Source organism: Pongo abelii, chromosome 17, assembly GCF_028885655.2.
Source record: "Pongo abelii isolate AG06213 chromosome 17, NHGRI_mPonAbe1-v2.0_pri, whole genome shotgun sequence".
Classification (NCBI taxonomy): Eukaryota; Metazoa; Chordata; class Mammalia; order Primates; family Hominidae; genus Pongo; species Pongo abelii.
In genome coordinates this window covers 1,179,462-1,203,903 of record NC_072002.2, presented here as the reverse complement: position 1 = coordinate 1,203,903, position 24,442 = coordinate 1,179,462, and the positions used below count along the sequence as shown (strand labels likewise).

General features: G+C 39.0%; 1 pseudogene; it reads right to left on the bottom strand.

The window, feature by feature from the left end:
* Positions 1-7,484: 7,484 nt before the first annotated feature.
* Positions 7,485-23,682, bottom strand: LOC129053739 (zinc finger protein 285-like; annotated as a pseudogene).
* Between the last annotated feature and the right edge of the window lie 760 nt (positions 23,683-24,442).

Genomic DNA, 24,442 nt, shown 5'->3' with positions numbered 1-24,442 from the left:
AGGGCTGCATCCTAGGAGTAAAGTTGAATGGGAAGTAGGCCCAACCTGGCAGGTATTCAAATCCAAATCCAAGTCAACTCAATCCCTGACCCTGTATTGCTTGTAAATCTGGCAGAAATAAATAAAATCCTCTATAGAGATCCTAAGCATCCAATTTTTTTAACCTTTAATTTTAAAATAATCACAGATTCATATGAAATTGAAAAGATAGTAGAAAGAGGTCCCATGTACCCTTCACCCAGTTTCACCCAATGATTATACTGTCCTTAATTAAAATACAACATCAAAACCAGGGAATTATATTGATACCATGAATATGTGTAGTTGTATGTTATCACTTGTAGACTGATATAGCTACTACTACAATCATGATAAATAACTATTCCATCACTGCAAAGCCCTCCTTCTTGCTACATCTTGATAGTCACACCCAGTCACCTCCCTTCCACCATTCCTGATATCTAGAAACAACTAATCTGCTTTCTATCTCTATAATTTGGTCATTTCAAGAGTGTTATACAACTAGAACCATAAAATAGATTCACATTTTTCACTTAGCATAATTATCTTAAGATCCCTCTAAGTTGTGTGTGTATCAATAGTCCATTCCTTTTTATTGCTGAGTAGTATTCCACGGTATGGATGTACCACGATTTGTTTAACGTTTACCTATTAGGGAATATTTTGGTTGTTTCCAGTTTTTTGCCATTATGAATAAAGCTACTATGAACATTCATGTACAGGTTTGTGTACATTTGTTTGTGTATGTAAGCTTTCATTTCTCTGGAGTACATGTCCAGTATTGAAGTTATGGGGTTCTATGATAAGGATATGTTTAATTTTTTAAGGAACTCTAAATTGTTTTCTGGAGTGGCTCTACTACTTTACATTCCCAACAGAAACTTATGAGACTTCCAGTCTCTTTACGTCCTTGCCAGAGTTTGACATTGTTGCTATTTTTAATTTTAGCTGTTCTAATAGATGTGTAGTGATATTTCATTGTGGTCTTGATTTATATTTCCCTAATGACTAATGATGTTGATTATCTTTGCATGTGCCCCTTTGTCATACGTATATCTTTTTCAGTGAAGTGTTTGTTTAAATCTTTTAGCTTAAAAAATTGGATTGTTTTCTTATTGAGTTTTGAGAGTTCTTTATATGTTCTCTATACAAGACTTTTACACATATATGATTTGCAAATAGTCTATCACTCCCTAGCTGGTCTTTTCATACCTGTGTAAGAGTTATGATTTTATTTTTTGAAAATTATTTTGTTAACAGTTTTGGGGGTCCCACAGAGATGCCAAATAGATTGATGTAACAAATCCAGGTGATGTTTGTCGCCAGAAAAGTACACCTCAGTGATGGTCTTAGGCCCAGTTGCATTGTCTCTTGGCTCCCAGAGGTAAATACAAAGTGGCAATAGAAATTTGTTGATCCTCTGTTTTTCTCATTTTAATTTTCTTCTAATTTTGTCTTTCATTTTTGTTTTGTTTTGTGCTCACTTATGGCTGACAAATTTTCACCATTGGCAACAATAATTGGGAATTTTTTATGATCTTCTTTTTAAAGTGACTATCAGTGCTGCTCCCAATTTCTCAACTTTTTCAGAACTATCCTTGTCAAAAGGCTTATAGTCTTAGACAAATTTATATGATACATTTATTCAGCTGCTGCAAAATATAATTCAACTAACTCATCATCAGTAAATAACTTTTCTTGCTTAACAGATTAGCCGCCCTAAAACTTACTTTGGTTATAGCCTCATTTTCATGTTATTTTATAAAAGTAATTCTGCTTTCATAAGATATTCCATTTTAATTTTTTTATTTTTGGCCATAATTATCTGTGATTTGGAAATATTGGGATAAAGTTTTAATCTGGCAGTATTAATGTTATAATTTTTCTTCTTGTGCAGCTGTCACTGCATAACAAACACAATAGTCAGCCGTCTGATTCTATAACAAAATAATCTAAACTTTACTATACCTTAAAAGCATAACATTCAAAATTTGATTTTCTCTTCTTGTTTTGACATGATGGATATGCAAAATAAATAAAATATCATAGTAGAGTGATACATATGGCACTCAAAAATCTGTTAACTTGTAATAACTGTGTTACTGTGATTTATGATACACTGAGTAGCAGTATGAAGTGATGAGAGCATTATATATTGTCTCTATCATAAGTACACAACTGTACCAATATAATATGAAAACAGCCACAGACAATATGTAAACAAATAAGCATGACTGTGTTTCAACCAAAATTTATGAATGTTGAAATTTGAACTTTATATACTTATAATATGTCATAAAATATTCTTCTTTTGATTTTTTTGAGTATTTAAAAGTGTAGGCTGGGTATGGTAGCTCACACCTGTAATCCCAGCACTTTGGCAGGCCGAGGAGGGCAGAATGCTTGAGCTCAGGAGTTTGAGACCAGCCTGAGCAACATGGTAAAACCCCATCGCTACAAAAATGCAAAAAATTAGCTGGACGTGGTGGTGCATGCTTATAGTCCCAGCTACTCAGGAAGTTAAGATAAGAGGATTTTTTGATCCCAGGAGGTTGATGCTGCAGTGAGCCAAGATCATGCCACTGCACTCCAGTCTGGGCGATGGAGTGAGATCCTGTCTCTATAAAAAATGCAAAAGCCATTATTATTTCATGTGGGTATACAAAAACAGTCAGTATACCATATTTAGCCATTAGGCCAGAATTTCCCAGCCACTGGCTTACTCCATCTTACCCAGAACCAGAATTCAAAATTGATCTATAAAGTCAACACAATATCAATCAAATTTACAGCAGGTTTTTGCAGAAAATAATATTAAGATTTACATTGAAATGCAAAAAACAGCCAACTAAAAAAACTAGAATATTCAAAATTGTTTTGAAAAGGAAGAACATCATTAGAGGAATAACAGTATCAGATTTCAAAACTTATTCTAAAGCTCCAGTAGTCAAAACATAGTAATAGCTTAATAATATTTATATAAATCAGTGGAACAGAAGTGATTGCAGAAAATAGAGCCAAGTACATATGATCAGTTTATTTTCGGTGCAGCCACAAAGATAATTCGATGAGGGAAAGTTGTTTCAAAAAATAGCACAGAACACCTGGATATCTATTCGAAAATTATGAACCTCAACACTTACCTCACATCATACACAAAAACAACTCAAAATAGGTAACGGACCTAAATGAAAAGCTAAAACTACAAATTTTACAAGAAAATATAAGAGAAAATTTTTAAAACCTTGGGATAGGCAAAAAAAGATTTCAAAGGTAGGCAAAAAAGAACACAAAATCTAATTTAAAAAGATAAACCAGAACTTCATCAAATTAACTTCCTCTCTTAAAGACATCATTAACAAAATGAAGAGGCAACCCAAGACTAGGAAAAATATTCATAATGTATTTATCTGAAAAATAATTGGTATCTAAGCTATATTAAGAAATCTTACAACCCAACAATAAGGAAACAAACCAACAAAAAACAAGCAAAACTTTCAAAAGTTCTTTTCCAAAGAAGATATAAAATGACCAATCAGCACATGATAAAATGACTGATAACCACATCATTACTTATCAGGGAAATGCTAATTAAACCACAGTGAGATAACACTACAAATAATCCCAATGACTAAAAATCCCAAGTGTTGGTTAGCATGTACAACAAGTGATCTTTCTTTGATTGCTAATGGAAGTATAAAGTGGTATAGTCACTTTTAGAAATGGTAAAGTTAAACAGACACTTAGCATATTCACTGTTATTTGCCTTGTACCAAAAGTATAATTCTTAAAGATGTGAGATAGTGGTTTGAGAATAAACAAAAATGGGCTGGGAATGGTGGCTCATGCCTGTAATCCCAGCACTTTGGGATGCCGAGGTGGGTGGATCATGAGGTCAGGAGAACATCTTGGCCAACATGATGAAACCTCCTCTCTACTAAAAATACAAAAATTAGCTGGGCATGGTGGCGGGCGCCTGTAATGCCAGCTACTCAGGAGGCTGAGGCAGGAGAATCACTTGAACCCAGGAAGCGGAAGTTGCAGTGAGCCAAGATCGTGCCACTGCATTCCAGCCTGGTGACAGAGCAAGATTCTATCTCAAAAAAAAAAAAAAAAGGTCAGAGATTTCAGTAATAAACATGGAAGATAGGAGACTCTAGGAATGGATATACCTAGTGTAGTATAAATGTGACCTTTAAGATCAGTAAATAAAAAAGGGACTCATCAATAAATGTTGAAAGCCTTGACTATCCAATTGGAAAAAATTAAAATTAGACTTGTGCCTGACACCATTTAAAATATATTCTTCATGTTTTGAAAATAATTAGTGCCTAGGAGTATGGGAAAGTTTTCTTTTACAAAATCATTATACAAAAATTTCATAAACATATTGAAATTTTAACCACATAAATTTTTTTAGCTAAGTTGCCCAGGCTAGAGTGCAGTGGCTATTCACAGGCACGATTGTAGCACCCAATAGCCTCAAACTCCTGCCCTCAAGTCATCCTTCTGCCTCCCCAGTAGTTGGGACTACAGGTATGTTACAGGTATGTGCCACCTCACACAGCCCAAACACATAAAGAATTTAAGTGAACAGTAAAGTACCTCATTCTTTATGTTAATAGACAAGGACAGGCAATTCTTCATAAAGATAACATACACTTAGCCTATGACAGCAATTCAACTCTTAGGTATTTACCCAAGAGAAATCAAAGCATATGTCTGCAAAAACACCAATACAAGTATATTCTTAGTAGCTTAATTCAAAATTTCCAAAACCTGGAAACAAATGTTCACCAACGTGAGAATGAGAAAACTGTGGTAATTTCCTGGTTACTCTGAACATTAAATGAAGACTGACAAGCATAATAGTATAAATGAAGTTAAAAACTTTATGTTAAATGGTGGCAGCTTCTATTGAAAACAGAACGGCAGATCCTGAAAAAATTGAAAATACAATTACCATATGATCCAGTAATTCCACTTCGGGGTGTGTGTTCAAAAGAATTGAAAGCAAGGTCTTGAAGAGATATTTGTACTCCTATGTTCATAACAGCATTATCCACAGTAGCCAAAATTGGAAGAAACCCAAGTGTACAAAGGAAGAAAATTCTGACATATTCTACAACACAAATAAATCTTAAGGACACTATGGTAACTTAAATAAGCCAGTCACAAAAAGGCAAATACTGGGCCAGGTGTGGTGGCTCACGCCTGTAATCCCAGCACTTTGGGGGGCCGAGGTGGGTGGATCACAATGTCAGGAGATCGAGACAATCCTGGCTAACATGGGGAAACCCCATCTCTATTAAAAATACAAAAAATTAGCCAGGCGTGGCGGAATGTGCCTGTAGTCCCAGATACTCAGGAGGCTAAGGCAGGAAGATGGCGCGCGTGAGCCCTGGAGGCGGAGCTTGCAGTGAGCCAAGATGGAACCACTGCACTCCAGCCTGGGTGACAGAGCGAGACTCCATTTCAAAAGAAAAAAAAAAAGTCAAATACTGTATGATTCCATTTATGTGACTCAGAGAAGTCAAATGCATAGAGACACAAAGTATAGTGGTTGCCAGTGGCTGGGAGCAGGGGAAAATTGAGGGTTGCTGTTGAATGGGATAGAGTTTTAGTTTTGCAAGATAAAATGGGTTTTGGAGATTGGTTGTACAACAATGTAAATGTACTTAACACTACTAAGCTATACACTTAAAAATGGTGAAGATGGTAAATTTCATGTTATGTATATTTCACCAGTAAAAAATTGTAAAAAGCTGAAAGCATTCCAGGCAGCTCTAGTTTGCATCTAAGATTAAGAGACATTTATTTCCATCAAAAACCAAGGATCTGAAAGTAACCAATTTATGAGCTCACAAGTTAGCCTGACAGTCTCACAGATGCTGGCACAAGACGAGAGACTCCTGACTCTGAGACAAAGGACTTTATTTAGTCACAACCACAGCAGTAGCCAGAGTGTCATTCTTTGCAATGACTTTTGGCATTCTAATCCCATAGAGTGACATGGAAGGCCAGGTGCTGCAGGCCTAGCGGGCTGCATTGTAGGAATAGAACCCTAAGCTTAGGAAACCTGAATCTTTTATGATAGCCCATGGGAACAAAACCACTGCCCTTCACCCTAGAGGGAGACACTGTCTTCACTAGAGTGGGCCATAAACAAATCTACTGCTCTAGAGGGAGACACTATATTTTTGTTCCCTAACATGCACCTTTGAAAAGGCAGTGGGGAACAAAGGTGACCAGTGTCTCCACTCAAAGCCATGCAGAAAAAGAGAAGTAGACACCTAAGTAACCATAGTGTCTGCAGAAAAATAAAAGAAAAAAATAAGGGAAGTAGATACAGAGAATGAGTGGGGAATGAGGAATAATAACTAATGCTACATTCTAATTCAAAGCCAGTTGACTTCAGAAGAAAAAGGCCAATTCTGGGTTTACATCTCCTCTGTTAGTGGTATGCTAATAAATGTTTAATAAATGGCTCTCCAGAAAGAAAAGTATGTACATTATAGAAGTTTACTATAAATTTTAGTAACATAGAATGTTTTTGGAACACAATTTATAAACAATAGAAAATATGCAACACTCTTTATTATAAATTACTAATTTAGAAAACCATGTTGAATGAAAAAAAGCCAAATACAAGAGTATATTACAGTATGACTTAATTTATATAAAGTTCAAGAACAGACAAATCCAACATATGGTGATAGAAACCAAAACAGTGATTATATCCTTTTTTGGAAAGAAATGAAGGGAAAGGGGCACAAGGGAACTTTTTGGGGCAAAGAAAATGTTTAACATGTTGAATGTGCATTATTAACAAGGATATGTACATTTTTAAAACAAATGTAGTTAAAATCTGCACTTTATGTAAATTATACCTGAAAAAAATGAGTTAAAAAAATGACAAGACAGATCAGACACCTTTGGTAGCTGTTACTATGTGTTTCTATGGGGAGTCTAGTGGAGGCACAGCCACTGATCCCAGTCTTCCAGCTGCATGTTATTTGTATTTATTACCTGCAATTTTATGAAGAACTAGTGTTAAGTAGCCAGTGAACCCAGCATCAGTTATTAAAATGACTATTATTTCTCCAACATATTTCAAGGCTGATAAACTGACTCATTGTATACATGTGGATCTGTTTTTGGACTCCCTATTCTTTTCCATTGATCTATTTTTTCTCTCCTGAGCTAATACTACACTGTATTAATTACAGAAAATTTATAATAAATGTTGATCTCTGGTAGTGTAAGTCCACCAATGTTGCTCTTCATCAAATATTATCATCACACATAAGGGACTTCTTTTTTTTTTTTGAGACAGAGTCTCTCCCTGTCGCCTGGGCTGGAGTGCAGTGGTGCGATCTTGGCTCATTGCAATCTCCACCTCCTGGGCTCAAGCCTCAGCCTCCTGAGTAGCTGGGATTACAGGTGCCTGCCACTATGACCAGCTATTTTTTGTATTTTTAGTAGAGACGGGGTTTCACTATGTTGGCCAGGCTTGTCTTAAACTCCTGATCTCGTGATTCACCCACCTCGGCCTCCCAAAGTGCTGGGATTAGGACGAAGTTTTATAGGGAAAACACATAAGCTAAGGGTCTGGAAGAGAACGCACAGGACCACAATTTCTCTCACCACTTGAAGAATCACCAGGGCCTGGGTGAAGGAGGAGATAGACCACACCTCACCCCTATGCTTTTATCCTTCTTAAAGAGCAATTGTGAATGCATCCATGTTGGTGGGGGAACAAATTGACTATGAAGGTAATCTGGACTACTTAATTAAAGCAGAAAATCTGGCTTTAGTTGTCAGATCAAATGACTAACTGATCCGACATATTGACTAGAACAGACAATCTGGCTTTAGTTGTCAGAGCTTCACAGAAGTTGCATGAGATAGCCAGGTTCTAACACCTCCCATCAGAAAGAGAAAGCCGCTGGGAAGTTGAGCTCATGTAAAGCCCTTCCCACTGAAGAATGTGGGAGTCTGAGGCTCCAGATAGCTCCTCACCTAGGCATCCCAAAGGGAACTCCCAGAATTACCTTTGGACAATTCTGGTCTTTGCACACAATTATTATTGTGAATGAAACATTTTGGCTACATTTTATAAAAGACACTTACATAGTGATGCTATGAATTTTCATGTGCCAATTTTGTGTGAAACCAATTTTTTGACCTGATAATTTTAAAACAGACTTCAACTGGTCAAATTTTACAGGTGAATTTGAATTTTATGAGTAAATAACATTATTCTCTAACATAAAAATAGTACCTTCGTTTTCCTTCCAATGATTATGTCTCAACATTTTTTATCTTGTCTTAATCCCACCGCATGAATCTAGGCCAGTGTTGTGACTTGCTTTAATCATTAGAATGTGGTGGAAGTATCATTGAGCCTGTTCTCTGATGAGGCCTTAAGAGATCACAGTTTTTGCTCTTGAAACCCTGGCACTATGGGACCAACCCTAGATTGGTCTTCTGGAGGATGAGAGACCATGATGACAGAGAGAAATTCATTGTCTCATCTATGACCATCATAAAACAGCCAGGCCCAGATGAGCCATCAGCTGAATGCAGATGCATGCACAAAGCCCAGTTAAGGTAATCTAGCATGTCCCACAACAGAACTGCTCAGCTAAGGCCAACTGAACTTGCCAGCTCACACATCATGAGCTAAATAAATTTGTATTTAGAGCTACTCAGTTCTTGTGTGTGTTATGAGGCAGAAGCTGATAAGCATATTTAGGATAAATTATACATGAGCAGAGTCTGTTATGCTTTTATCAAACCATTGGATTTGACATGCTCATATTTATTTAGGATCTCTGCATCTACATTTGTAAATGAGACTGGCTCCCACTGATTGGGTGCTGGACTAATTTCTGCTTTTTCCATGCTACTTTGTTACAAGAGGAAAAGCAAACAATGTTATGAAGTAGGGAGACAATCCTGTTAGCATCATATATTTAAAAACCTTAATGTGATATGCAAGGGCTGCTCCTGACCAAACTGGAGGATTGCCTGGGACACCTCCACCAAGGCTGAGGGCTGAGTCTCTCATGAGGGAATATAGCACCCATTGTAAACCCCAAAAGCTTCCTGGGATAATGTGTATCCCAGATTTTTTCTCTAACCTACTGTTTGCAAGTAGGAAGACTGGAGTATGTAGTGGACATGGACAATAATATGTGGACATGTTTATAGATCTAGATCATTGTTGATGGAGTCATGTTATTCCATTATATGGGATGCCTTAATTTACTTAATCTCTTACACATGAAGCTTCAGGTTGTTTACGGTCTTCTCATTGCCAAATTCTTAGAATATATTTCTTTCTGAAACCATATTTTTCCACTCATGTAATTACATCCTAAAAATACATTCTGAGAAGGAGGATCATTGGCTCAAAGACAATTCAAATTGTACATCTGATATATATAGACAAGATCCTCTCCAGCAACTTTGTACCCGTTTTTTTTTCCCACCAACTTATGTAAGAACACTCATTTCTTCATTTCTACTGACATAGAATTTTTAAAATACTTCACTCTTATCCACCTGATCAGTAAGAAAATGACACTTCACAGACGGTTTTATTTGCATTTGACTGGCTATTCTATTTACAAACTATAACTGGCAGGAAAATGTAATGAAGGAAAAACTAGGAATAAACCATGATCCAAATGAAGAAACCTATAAGTCAATTAAAACAAAAAAGGACATTGTTTTTGAAGAAAAAATAAAAGACATTGTGGGCTGAGTGCAGTGGCCCACACTTGTAATCCCTGCACCTTGGGAAGCTGAGGTAGGAAGATCACTTGAAACCAGAATGAGACTAACCTGGGAAATAAAGCAAGACCCCATCTCTACAAGTAAATTTTTTAAAGAAAACATTAGCTGAACATGGTGGTATATGCCTGTAGTCCCAGCTACTCAGGAGGCTGAGGCAGGAGGATCACTTGAGCCCAGGAGTTCAAGGCTTCAGCAGTGAGCCATGATCAGGCCACTGCACCCCAGCCACCTGGGTGACAGAGCAACACCCTGTTTCCAAAAAAAAAAAAAAAAAAGAGCAAAGAGATCGCCTCTCGAATTCATCTGTTACCCCCAATTAAATGACAATTTTGGGAGGAAGCTGACAGAAAGAGCACCCTTTAAAAACCCATTATTATACAAGTCTGCTGAGAAGAAGACTGCATCAGTCTGAAATGAACACTGTTGGTTTTTTACATGTTATTGCTCACTTTAGTAAATGTTAGCTTTATTCAATTAATTTTATTAAGACTAACCACAGAACACCTATTCTAGTTAATTTTTAATCGCATTTAATGTGTGAGCTGACAAATTTATTCAGCTCCCACACTACAGACTTTCTCTATTGTATGAGATTTCTTACGTCTGTGGGTTGTACTTTTCAGTAAAGTTTTACCACAGCTATATCATCTTGAACATTTCTTTTTGGTGTACACACCAAAGAATGAAGGTTATCACTGGAGAAGTCCCATCCATACCATTTTAGATGGTTGCACTGCCACATCAAGCCTTAAAGACTTAAAAGCTTTGAACTCTGAATTACAATGTTGCTTCTGTATGTGGACTCCAATGACAATGAAACATATTGCTATAAAATCCCTCCATGCTAGTCAGGATGGCCTAGGCAATGCTGCAGTAAAAATTAAACCACTAAAAATCTCAGTGGTGAGACACAATGAATTTTTATTTCTTACTCTAAAAAGAAATCCAACACAGATCAGATAGCGACCTTCTATCGACCCAGTCTGGAATAAGCAGCCTCCAAGGTCACCTTGGCAGGGATAGAGAAGCCTGAGGATGTTTATAAAGGCTAGACCTGAAAGTGGGTTGTATCACTTTTGCTCACACTCCATTGGCTAGAACTCAAACATGGGCACACTCTTAACTGCAAGAGTTACTGAGGAATAGAGTCTTCTTATTTGCAAGGAAATGGAACCAGTATGATTAATACAGCACTGCCTTTGCCACATCCTTCAAATGTCACTTCTGCAGAGCTTCTTGCCTGTGCAGAGAATCTCATAGAAAACCTGAGTACTAATATTCTTTCATAGTAAGAGCATTGGTTTCATTCCTGAGCACACTTTTGAATGTTCTTCATACAGAGAATATTTTTCCGTTGGGGACTAAAAAAAATCTAGGGACTTTGGCTAAACTGAAGACCTTACCATAATCATCCCAATTAGAATTTTTTTCCTGGATACACCCTTTAATGGAAATTTGACCTCTAACTACAAACACTACCACAAACCACCCATTTGTCAAGAGTAACCTACTTTGCCATTGTAGCATACAGAAGTTCTTGAAATCCACAATACTTGCCTGGCACACCCCAGTGCTGCGGGCTGACATTGTCGATGGCATTGTCCCTGTCTTTTGCTCCCCCAGCCTTCCCACAGGCTGAGTAAGCTTCTATTATCTGGAATACAGTGTGGCTTCTGTTTTCCTAATTTAACCCTGACTTACTACGTTTATAATGTTTCTCTCTGCTCATGTAGTCTTTGATGAGTCAGAAGGTCTTTCCCATGCTCACAATGTGTGTACTGTGTCTCATATATATGCACTCTCTGTTGGGCAAGGAGGTGTGAATTACGACTGAAGCCCTTACCACATGCCTTACACTTATAGGGCCTTTGTCCTTTGTGGACTCTGAGATGAACATGAAGATCTGAATTCCGGCTGAAGCCTTTACCACACTCATCACATTTATATAGTTTCTCTCTGGTGTGATCACTCTGATGGAAGTGAAAATATGAACTGTAACTAAAGCACTTTCTACACACTTCACATTTATATGGTTTTTCTCCAGTGTGAACTCTGATGAGTGTGAAGAACAGAGCTATAAGCAAAATCCTTTCCACACACATTGCATTTGTATGGTTTCTCCCCTGTGTGGACTCTCTGGTGAATGTGAAGCTGTGTACTTTGGCTGAAGCCCTTTCCACACTCACCACACCTATAAGGTTTCCCCCCTGTGTGAAACCTCCAGTGGACTTGAAGAACGGAGCTTGAACTTAAACACTTGCCACACTCACTGGATTTGTAGGGCTTCTCTCCAGTGTGGACTCTCTGATGGATAAGAAGGTTGGAGTACTGTTCAAAGCCCTTCCCACACTCTTCACCATTTGTAGGGCTTTTTCCCTGTGTGTACTCCCTGATGAATACAAAGAAGTGACCTAAATCCAAACGCTTTCCCACATAAGTCGCATTTGTAGGGCATCTCCCCTTTGTGGACTCGATGATCTTTGTGAAGGGAGGAGTTGCACCTGAAGCCCTTGCCACATTCTTTACATTTGTAGGGATTGTCTCCTGAGGGGACTTTCTGACATCTGGGAAAGTCTGAGCTCTGTTAGCAGTCTGCAGGCCATTCGTGGAATTCATAGGGAGTCTCTTCTGAGTGGCTTTTACAATGAATGATAAGATATTGGCTCCGACTTAAGTTCTTTCCATACTGGTCACATTTATAAGATTTTTCTCCTAGGTGAGTGCTGTGATGGACACGAGGATCTGTATCATCTGCAAAGGCCACCCCACAGTTATTACATGTGAAAGGCTGTGGTAAAGCATGGGCTGCATCATGTTGTTCAACTGTTGATTTCATACTCAAGTTTTTCCCACAGTTGGGGTGTCTACCAGGGTCCTCTCCTTTACGTTCTTGGGACTCATGATGATCACGTGAGGTCCAATTGAGGCTGTCATCATGCCAAGCACGTCTGTACAATTTCTTTTCCACGTAAATTCCCTTATATCTTCCCTGAGATTTCTGGGGCTCGGTCATTATGTTGGCTTTCTTCCAAGATTCTGGGGTAAGAACCTGTGTCAGGCTTTGCCATGCTGTGATATCTCGATTTTTGATAATGGCATTTACTCCATAGTTTTTGTTTTCAGAAATCTGAAGAGACATGCCTGCCCACTCTTCACAGAGGTAAACATCTTCTAAATGTGGGGAACACTGTTCTTGAAGGTTCATGATATAATCCTGACTCACACTTAAATCCCGGATCCTTTGTTTCCAAATCTGCCAGCAATGAAGCACTTCTTGAGAAAGGCAATTTAACCCCTTTTCCTGAAGATTCAAAATGTTTTTTTAATCCCGTCTCCCATGAGAAGAAAGAGAATTTGTGAATCACCTGTCCAGAGGTTTTGAGAAAATGAAATATTATGATGGGGTGGGAAGTTGTCCCTGGCTCCCATTGACATGTGAGACAGTTAGATCAACAATAATTATAACCTGTGAGCTGCCAATTAGAAATCAAGTATTGTAGGGAAATTAAGAGAAATCTTGGCCAGGTGCAGTGGCTTATGCTTGTCATAGCAACACTTTCAGAGGCTGAGGTGGGAGGGTCACTCAAGTTCAGGAGATTAAGACCAGGCTGGGCAGTACGGTGAGATCGCATCTCTACAAAAAAATTAAAAATTGTCTCGGTTTTGCCTATGATCCCAGCTACTTGGAAATGTGAGGTTGGAGGATTGCTTAATCCTGTGATGCAGAGGCTGCAGTGATCCAAGATTGTGCCACTGTATTCCAGCCTGGGCGAAACGGCAAGACCTTTCAACCCCCACACAGCAAAAAAGAATAAAAGGAAATCTTAGGAAAAATTTATGAAGGAAGAAATTCACCTCCCCGCTATAAGAGTAGTCAATAAAAAGACTTTAATAATCTTGCTACAAAAGGTATGGGAAAGGCTCCCATTTTGTGTAGTGTATGTGTGTATAGAAATAATACACATTGATGGAGTGTTTTTCATATGTTGGGCAGAGTAAGGGACACAAAGGGTTACAAGAAGTTTCAGAAACAAACAGGTTCTATCTCCTGATGGCTTCCCTTCCTTCACATCACTGTCATATGGAGGACTATCATGTATGTTTGTGTACAAACTGCACAACTGTACATGGTGAGCCTTAAGGGGATGGGGATAAAAAGGCAATGGGGATTGAAATAGGGATAAACACTGTGAAACATGGTCCTGGCATTGTGCGGGGATGCATATGTAAACCTCTGAGACAAGCTCTAAGAGACAGCCTTTTTATGTTCCCCGACGTTCTTTGTCTTCATGAAAAGATAGAGACCACTCAGATCCTATAATCCATTTCCTTAAGTTCTGACCTTTTAAGTTATTGCAGAATCTCAAACAGCCATGACTATGAGAATGGGGAACAGATACTGTGGATTGTCAATGGCCTGGCACCCAGGGAAGCAAGATTGTGGTATATAACAAACCGGGGGCTGAGGCAGAAGAGGACGATCATATTTTTGGGACCCTATGATGGGTTTCAAAATGGCATGAATATCATGGTCAAGTCCCACTGGATACTGCTTCTGGTTTAAGGTCCTTTCTGGGTTGTTTTATTGAAAGTGACTTTAGTTTATAAGATAGTATCAGGGAAAGGGAGACCATGAGCAGCCCCAAATGGGCTTTAAGCAGTGGTTTCCCAATTGTTCTGATTGTAACCCACAATAAAATCAGCATTGTGATTCAGTAGGAATAGGCACGAACATCAACACAGACTGCTCACTAAAACAGAAGTTTTATCAGCTGATACTTACATACGATGTGCAATGCACTTTGATAAATTCTTTTGTTTTCTGTTCTATTAATCTATTTTGCTTTTTAAGAATTGCTAGTTATGACACAGTAATTTGATTTCAGGACTCACCAAAAGGGTTTTATCCTGCAGTCTGAGAAACAACTGCAGGGATATGCAGATTTATGTAGAAGGTCCTGTGTTTACAGATTACACTTTGGTTTCACGAGGTTATTTATTAAAAACACAAGACCTAGGGCAAGATTAGGAGGGCTCAAGTCCTAGTTCTTCTTATAAGCTGTGTGATCATGGGCAAGTTATTAATTCTGTGATTCAGTTGTTTCGTCCATTGATATGGTTTGGCTGTGTCCCCACCCAAATCTCTTCTTGAATTGTAACTCCCATAATTCCCACGTGTCATGTCCCATAATTCCCACATGTCACAGCCCCCACACTGAGTCCCTACCAGGGCACTACCTAGTGGAGCTGTGAGACGAGGGCCACTGTCCTTCAGACCACAGAATGCTAGATCCGACAGCTTGCACCGTGTGCCCGGAAAAGCCACAAACACTCAACACCAGCCCACAAAAGCAGCCGGAAGGGAGACTATACTCTGCAGAGCCACAGGGATGGAGCTGCCCAAGACCATGAAAACCCATCTCTTACATCAGCGTGACCAGGATGCAAGACATGGAGTCAAAGGAGATCACTATCGAGCTTTAAGATTTGACTGCCCCGTTGGATTTCAGACTTGCATGGGGCCTGTAGCCCCTTTGTTTTGGCCAAGTTCTCCCATTTGGAACAGCTGCATTTACACAATGCCTGCACCTGCACTGTATCTAGGAAGTAAATACATTGTTTTTTTATTTTAAAGCCTCATAGATGGAAGAGACTTGGCTTGTCTCAGATGAGACACTGGACTGTGGACTTTTGAGTTAATGCTGAAATGAGTTAAGACTTTGTGGGACTGTTGGGAGGCATGAATGGTTTGAAATGTAAAGACATAAGATTTGGGAGGGGCTGGGGTGGGATAATATGGTTTGGCTGTGTCCCCACTCAAATCTCATCTTGAATTGTAACTCTCACAATTCCCATGTGTCATGGGAGGAACCTGGTAGGAGGCGATTGAATTATGGGGGAGGGTCTTTCCTGTGTTATTCTCATGATAGTGAATGAGTCTCATGAAATCTGATGGTTTTTAAAAGGGAGATTCTGAATGGGCGCAGTGGCTCACACCTGTAATCCCAGCAATTTGGGAGGCCAAATTGGGTTGATCAGGAGGTCAAGAGATTGAGACAATCCTGGCCAACATGGTGAAACCCCGTCTCTACTAAAAAATACAAAAATTAGCTGGGCATGGTGATGCATGCCTGTATTCCCAGATACTGGGTAGGCTAAGGCAGGAGAATTGCCTGAACTTGGTAGTTGGAGGTTGCAGTGAGCCAAGATAGCACCACTGTACTGCAGCCTGGCTACAGAGCCAGACTCAAAAAAAAAGGGGGAGGGGTGGTTTCCCTGCACAAACTCTCTTCTCTTGTCTACCACCATGTGAGACGTGCCGTTCACCTTCCACCATGACTATGAGGCCTCCCCAGGGATGTGGAACTGTAAGTCCAATACATCTCTACCTTTTGTAAACTGCCCAGTCTCGTGTATGTCTTTATCAGCAGTGTGAAAATAGAGTAATACTTCCATAAAAGGGGGATAATAACAGTAACTATCTGTATTAGTCCATTCTCATGTTGCTAATAAAGACATACCCAAGACTGGGTAATTTATAAAGGAAAGAGGTTTAATTGACTCATAGTTCCATGTGGCTGTGGAGGCCTCACAATCATGGCAGAAGGTGAAGGAAGAGCAAAGGGACATCCTACATGGCGGCAGGCAAAGAGAAAGCCTGTGCAGGGGAACACCAATTTATAAAACCTTCAAATCTCATGAGACGTAGTCACTCTCATAAGAACAGCACGAGAAAGACCCCTGCCCCATGATTCAGTTACCTCCTACCAGGCCCCTCCTACAACATGTGGGAAGTATGGGAGCTACAATTCAAGATGAGACTTGGGTAGGGACATAGCCAAACCATACTTCTATCTCATACACTAAACTTAGGTAACACATAACTGTATATGAACCTCTGAGAAATGAAAACGAGGTTAGATATTTATCAAAAAGTAATCAAATAAGCCAACACTTAGATTACACTTACTATGTACAAGTTAGTGTTTGCTATTGTAACTGCCAACCAAACCAAAGTTCTCCCTTGGTTCCTTTAACAGTGGTTTATCCAAAACAATGGATAAACATTGATTTTTCTGCAGAAGCAACCCATAGATCAAGGCTCTTGGTGATGTGTGAATTTTATAAGTCTCATTCTGAGAAATACGAGGAAAGAATGAGAGCCTAAATGTGTGATTAGGGGAGGGAGTGATTACTAACTGCATTGAATGCCCACAGGCCAGAGTATGAGATTTGGGGAGAGCTCCCTCACAAACCCTTCACAAGGGGCCAGATCCTCACACTGATCTGTAAAAACTCATTAACTGCAGGGTTCTAACCTGCACATGCATCTCTTAGGAGTTTTCTTTCCAGTGGTCAAAGTTTCTCTTTGTGATCTAACTGGAGTTTTCTATCTGGTATGAAATGACGATTTCAGGACACAGGTCCAGTGGTCTGATGCTCAGTTACTCACCCACGGAGATGAGGTTCCTGAAGTTTTCCATCATCACGTCTTGGTACAGGTTTACCTGGGTTTTATCCAATAGAGCCAGCTCTTCCTTGGTGAAGACAATAGCCATGTCCTTGAATGTCACCCTTTCCTAAAACATCAACCACATGCCACGTCAATCATCCACGCAAATGACTGGTGTTAGTCTGTTTGGGCTGCCTTAATAAAATACCACAGTCTGATTAGGTTAAACAAAATAAACTATCTTCTTACTGTTCTGGAGTTTGGAAAGTCTAAGATCAAGTACCACCAAGATAAGTTTCATTCAGGTTTCTTCTCTTGGCTTGTAGACAGCTGTCCTCTCACTGTGTCCTTACATGGCAGAGGGAGAATGAGAGCAAGCTCTATTGAGGCTCTCTCATAAGGACATTAATCCTATTGGATCAGGGATTCCCAAAGAACAATATTAATCAAATTATAAAATATGGCCCAGGAAATAGGCACAGATAAATGTATACTAAGGTGTTGTGCTGATACACAAGTCTAGTACTGTTCCATGATTTCATTTCTCATCACACACCAAGATTTGGTATTTTCACTTTTTCATGGCAGATTAATCTATTTTTATCATGTTAAAAGGAACTAAGAAGACAGGGTAACTAAAAGCCTGGCTCCTAGATTCAAAAAACACAATAGAGAAAAGGGAGATTATTAGGATAATTAAGAACACTTGGATATCAACTCGGTATTAAAAAATGGTGGTATCAATGTGAAATTTCTTGAGTATGTTAGCAGTAAGGTGGAAATGTAGGAAAATGCTCTTACTCTTAGGAGACACAAGCTGAAATATTTAGGGATGAATTATATTAATGCCTGCAATTTATCCCCAACTGGGTCATCAAAATACAATATAGATATGTGTGTATATACGTATATTATGCATATGTTTGTGGGTGATTGTCAACAATTGGTGAATCTAGGTGAATATTACACATTATGCTCTTCTTTCATTTTCCTGATAAATTGAAATTTCTCAAAATAAAAGGATGTGGGGAATAATCTGATGTTAATAACCATCTCCTAATCAAGAAACAAATTTTTACATAAAATATTTCTATCGCTGCATATATCACACTGCTCAGAGTTAAGTATTTACAGATATGTTCTCTCAATAGACTCTGCATCTCTAAATAATGCAGAGCTTTCAAACGAAAGTTGCAAGCGGTTACAAAGGACGTCACGAAGAATATGTTCCCAACAATTGTCCAATTACCCAAATCTGACAATGATTAAAAACAAAATCTAGGGGAGTCAGCACGGTTGTCCTAATAGCATCACTCTCTCAGTAACACAACTGTATACCTTCTTCTGTGGGAGGCAACAAAATCGAATTTGAGTTAATCATTCAGGAAATACAGATACCCTGAAGTCTACTTGGGGTGTTCAAATGTAGGGAGAAGGGGTTAGGGATAGAGGTTCACCCAGCCTATGCCCCATTCTCCCTTCTCTGCCTCAACTATAGAGCCTGGGATAACAAAACACTCATTTCTCCACCACCCTTGTAGCTGGATGGATGCCTTGTAGGAAGCCTAGGCAGCGATTGTCATAGGATGCAGATACAAGGAGAGCCCCAAAATATTAAGAAACCAAATTTATCAACGAATAAACACTTGCAAAAATCTATAAATCTTTTCCTGTCTTAAGTATTCTTGTATAACCATCTATGAAGTATTCTTGTAAAACCTTGAACCTGAATCTATTCAAGCATCTGGTGCTTCCACTTACAAGAAATACTGTGGATAGATAACACATTGAAAGATAAGAAAAGGAAGCAAACAAATGCATTCCAAACATAGGAAAGAACACAGGACACCAAACTTGGTTTCTACAACAAGTCAATAACAGGAGAGAATAAAGTAGAGGGGCAAATTTCTCTAGATTAAAAGAGATTATGAGACACAACAGCCAACTATATGATAGTATAGACCTTGGTAAGATCCCATTTGAACAAACCAACGGTTAAAAATATTTTTGAGATAATCAGGGAAATTTGGTTATTGTCTGGGTATTAGATAATACGAAATAATTATTGATTATCTCATTAGTCAATATTTTAGGAAATATATACTGAAATACATAGAGAATGTGGTAAATTAGATTGCTGTTTAGAAATATCCTCTTCCATACTCACTAATCCCACTAAAGGACCAGAGTGTGTTTTCTTACCCCTTTAGTTTTGACTTGGCAATGTAACTTACTCTGGCTACCAAAATGAAGCAGAAGTGAGAATGTGCCTGTTCTAACCTGGGCCTTGACAGATCTCACGCGTTCACTTGCTCTCTTGTCCCTCTGTCTTCACTATGAGGGCACACCCAAGCTAACCAAAACCAGCAGAGTGCTACCAAATATTCTTGGCATCGGCTTTAGGTCCAGGCCGTAACCATTGAGGACACTGTTATAGGAGGTTGGAAAAATGGTGACCTGGATGTAGTGGTGAACATTTGGTAAACTGTTGCTGTAATTTAGAAGATAGAAAATTTACCTAATGAATCTTGGACTTGGGCAAGATGGTTTCCAGGCAGAAGGATAAAAGTGTGAGCTCATTCATTTTAGTTGCATATATAATAAAGTACTATAAAAAAGTGATGTGCTCAGAGAAAAACCAATACAGTGTAAAATAACATGCCTCTTAAAATACTCTGGGAAAGAAAAAAATGAAAAAGAGATTAAGCAAATCTCTTTGGCAAAAAGTTAACCATTGAAACTGCATGATGGGTACTGCAAGTGGAGATTCATAATACCATTTGTTTTTTTGTGTACTTTCATAATTAATTTTTTTATGATTAAAAGAAAATCCTTCCTCCACACTGTGATGGTGTTTTTAATGTGACAACTTGGCTAAGCTACAGTCCTCAGTTATTGAATCAAACACTAATCTAGGTATTGCTATGAAGATAATTTGTAGATGTGATTAAAGTCCATAATCAGTTTACTTTAAGGGAGATTATTCTAACTAATCTGAGTATGTCTGATTCAAAAAACTGAAAGGTCTTATGAGCAGAGCTGAGGCTTCCCTGAGAGGTGGAGAAATTCCACCCATAGACAGCGGCTTCAGTCTGTGTCTAAGAGTTCTGGCCATCCTTCCTGAGGGACTGCCATGTGGATTTTGGACTTGCCTAGTTAGCCTCCATAATCATATAAGTCAATTCCTTAAGATAAATCTCTTAATATATATGTCTTACTGGTTCTGCCTTGCTGGTTGAACTCTGACCAATAGATACCCATTCAAATCTTGTTACTTATCGAACGAGACCAGTGACATTTAGAGTATAGTCAATGTATATGCTGCCCATGCACTTGGATGCTGCGGCAACACCAAATTGCTATAAAAGTTTCTGAACTTACTCTTGATTCTTTTTCCCTCATGGGGCAGTGATAAGCAGTTCATGGACTGGTACTGCTACATGAACCACACTTAGAGTAGCACCAAAGTAGACATCTTGAAATCTGTGAGTTTGTTTCTTCACTTCTATAAAGGGAGTCAAACCATCTGCCTCACAAAGTCATTATGAGCAAGATGAAGTACCTAATACATAGTAGTCATTCAAAAAATGCTGACCTCCTTTCAGAAAGCAGAAGTGTCTGGTTCCTCAGAATGAACAGTATATTTAAAGAGAAAGAAACCTTTCACTTACCTGGAACTTAATCATACCGTCTTCCTTTTGGAAAGGGCAGGATTCTGGAAAAGCAGAACTGCAAAGAAGAAAGAATCCATGAGATCATGGATTCAACAAGTTATAAATGAACATTGGTTCCTTCCTTATCTGAACAAATTTCTCACAATTTTTTCTCTCCCTAGATATCATCTCTTCTCATTCTGAACAGACTGAACTCCCACCTCCTCAAGACTTCCCTAGATTTGTCCACAGTCCCTCAATCTCAGACCACTGTGTAACTCCTATCTCTCTCCTCAAGCTTTTGGGTCAAAACCTGCACATTCTTTTCCTTTTCTCAGACTTGTGAATGAACTGACATAATCTACATCTGAATTATGCTGGAAAAAAGGATCCAGAATTGCTGAATAAGGGAGCAATCTCAGGGCTAGGCACAGTGGCTCACGCCTGTAATCCCCAGCAATTTGGGAACCCGAGATGGGTGGATCATTTGAGGCCAGGAGTTCGAAACCAGCCTGGCCAACATGGTGAAACCCCGTCTCTACTAAAAATACAAAATTAGCTGGGCTCGGTGGTTGGCACCTGTAATCCCAGCTACTCAGGAGGCTGAGGCAGGACAATCACTTGAACCTGGGAGGCAGAAGCTGCAGTGAGCTGTGCTTGCAACACTGCACTCCAGCCTGGGCAAAAGAGACAGACATTGTCTCAAAAAAAAAAAAAGAAAAAAAAAAGAGAGCAATCTTAGGATGACAGGGGTCTTCTGCTGTTTCCACTTTCACATGCAAGACTTGATCTTGTATGGCCAGGCATGTGGTCTAAAGAACTTGCGATTAGCCAAGATATACAAATTAAATTCCAATTTTTATTATTATGCTAATCAATAATACAAATTTTTAAACATATACACCTTGACTCTTGGCTTCCTAAACTATCTCTCCAGCACCCATTCTATCCCTTGCTTTTGCAAATATTGATGACACACCTATGACATATAAGACACATCCTCTGCTCTGGAAATGCTCATCGTATACTGAACTATACATGCTCTCAGACTGCACGTAGCAAAGTAGATAGACAGACCTTCTAAGCTTGCCACTTCATATACACTAAAGCCCCTTCCTGTTCTGCTTATATCAGTGGATTCCCTTGCCAATTAGCTTCCAGTTGAGTTTAGCCAATGGGGAAAGCCAGCAAGAGATCCAGGGAAGGGACAAGAGTGAAGTCAGAATATTTATTCCCCCAAGTTTTTCCCTACAGGTTGCTGTGGAATGGCTATGTTCCATATCCATTGACCAAAGGTCATGGCCACCATCAGGCAGCTGTCATCCAATAAATATTTCTTCAGGTTTTTGCGACTGCTTCCTCCCTTAGCCCTTCAGTCCAAAAGGCAGTAAGTTACCCTGCTATCACCAGCTCTGAAATATTGCCATATCCTTTGTTGATTACCACAGCCTGCCTAAAACTTTATAGATTGTCCCTTTATTAAGCTCTTCTCAAATTACCCCATTTGAGTGTTCTGTTTATTTTTTATTGGGATTCCATCAGATAAACCCTGTAAACACAATTGCCTTTCACCTTTGTGGAGAAACTTACTGTATAAAATTGGCACTTTAAGCACTGTGGAAACTCCAAAGATTAAAAAATAAAAGCCAAAAACCAGGTTCCTGCCTTCTAAGATAGTGCTTCTCACACTATCTGTGATAAAGGACTAGTTTTTTTATTATTATTACTGTTACTTTCAGTCTGTCACAGACTGATATTTTGGTAAGATACACTAAAAAGAAATTACTGGAAAAAGGAAATTAAGAAGGTATGCAAATTAAAGCCCAATTGTTATTATTATGTTAATCAATAAGACAAAATTTTAAACATCTACAATCAAGTTCTCAAATTATCTGGTCACAGACTAATATCATTTATTGGCACTGGTCTGTTGGCTACCCTTTGAATTGCAGCTCACAGGGTTATAGAATGAGGTTAATAGAATACGAAATGTCTTTATGGTAAATCCTTGGACTCTTTTTCTCTCCTTTACTACCTTTAAGAGACATCATTAATCACTTCTTATTTTGGGCTCCAACAAAGGCCAAAATAAGGAATGTTCAAGTCATTAATACAGCATGAATTAAATCATTTTGCAATAGTTAAGACCTACCAAGGAACACTCCTCCTTTCCCCTGTCAAAAAACTACAAATCCTAAAAAAAAAAAAAAAAAAACAACAACAAGCTGTAGTCTTTTATCCACTGTACTTGCTAAGGATCTTATCATTTAACAAGCACTCAATCAATGTTTCTTAATATTAACAAACGCACAAATAGAATTGGCTTGGATATTATATATTAGATACACGTGCAAAGACATAAACTAACCCTCTACTTCCAGTACCTGTTCTCACTTAAGAGCCAATAATGGGACAGGTTTATTTTCAAGCACACATCTCCACACATGCAGTCACACATATATGGTTGAGGGTTTGGTTTCCTGAATTTCTGGCTTCAGACACTCCTTGCCTGTGTGAACTATGGGCCGTGGCAGGAACCAGATGGCACATTCAAATTTGAGGGGAGTTTAATAAACAGACGGCTTACAATGGTGTTGGCTGGGGGTAAGGAAATCAGAGTGGATAAGGCTCTATCCTGGGAAGTGACAGGGACGTGCCATTATACTACCTGGGCCTTAAGAGGTAAGGGGAGGGAGCAGTCTCTGGAGCCTGGAACTGAGAGGACTGTGTGGCCAGGACCACCAAAACCATGACCTGTTGTTTAGAAGGGCAGCTAATCTGTGACAATCCTGCAGAGAGAGAACTCGGGGACAAGATCCTCCAACTCACACTTCTTCCTCTCTCCAAACTTTCCTGTTGAGACTTCCCATTGGCCAAAGACAAGCAAGGCCAGAAGGCAATGGCGGCCTTTCAGGGCAGACAGCAGGGTGGAAAAGGTGGGGAGCCAAAGGCATGGGACACATGGCACTTCAGGACTCTTGTTTTTTTCCCTATCTGCCAAAGTCCACACAGCTCTCTCACACAAATGCCTTTCTCATCCCTCAACCTGACAACTACTCTGATCTGAGGAATACATCACGAATGAGACCAGACGCCCATATCAACCTCTTCAGCGAATGAAGACCTAGAGGAAAAGTGCAGCTGAATTTGGAACTGCAATTGTTCAGAAACACGATCAGAAATGTAATAAAAGCTGCTATTACACGTAAAATAATTAACACTAAATCTCTAACTTTATCAAATATACAGAAAGGATTCAAATTTCAAATTCGTTGAGTGTAATTTAACACTTACATTTGCTCATGTGCTTTATAATACTCAAATTCTGTACTCCCTGGCTCACAGCATGTGAGGTGAGAATGGAGTTAATAATTTGGGGAAGTTCTTTTCTTTTCTTTTCTTTTTTTTTTTTTTTGAGACAGAGTCTCACTCTGTTGCCCAGGCTGGAGTGCAGTGGCGCGATCTCAGCTCACTGCAAGCTCCGCCTCCCGGGTTCACACCATTCTCCAAC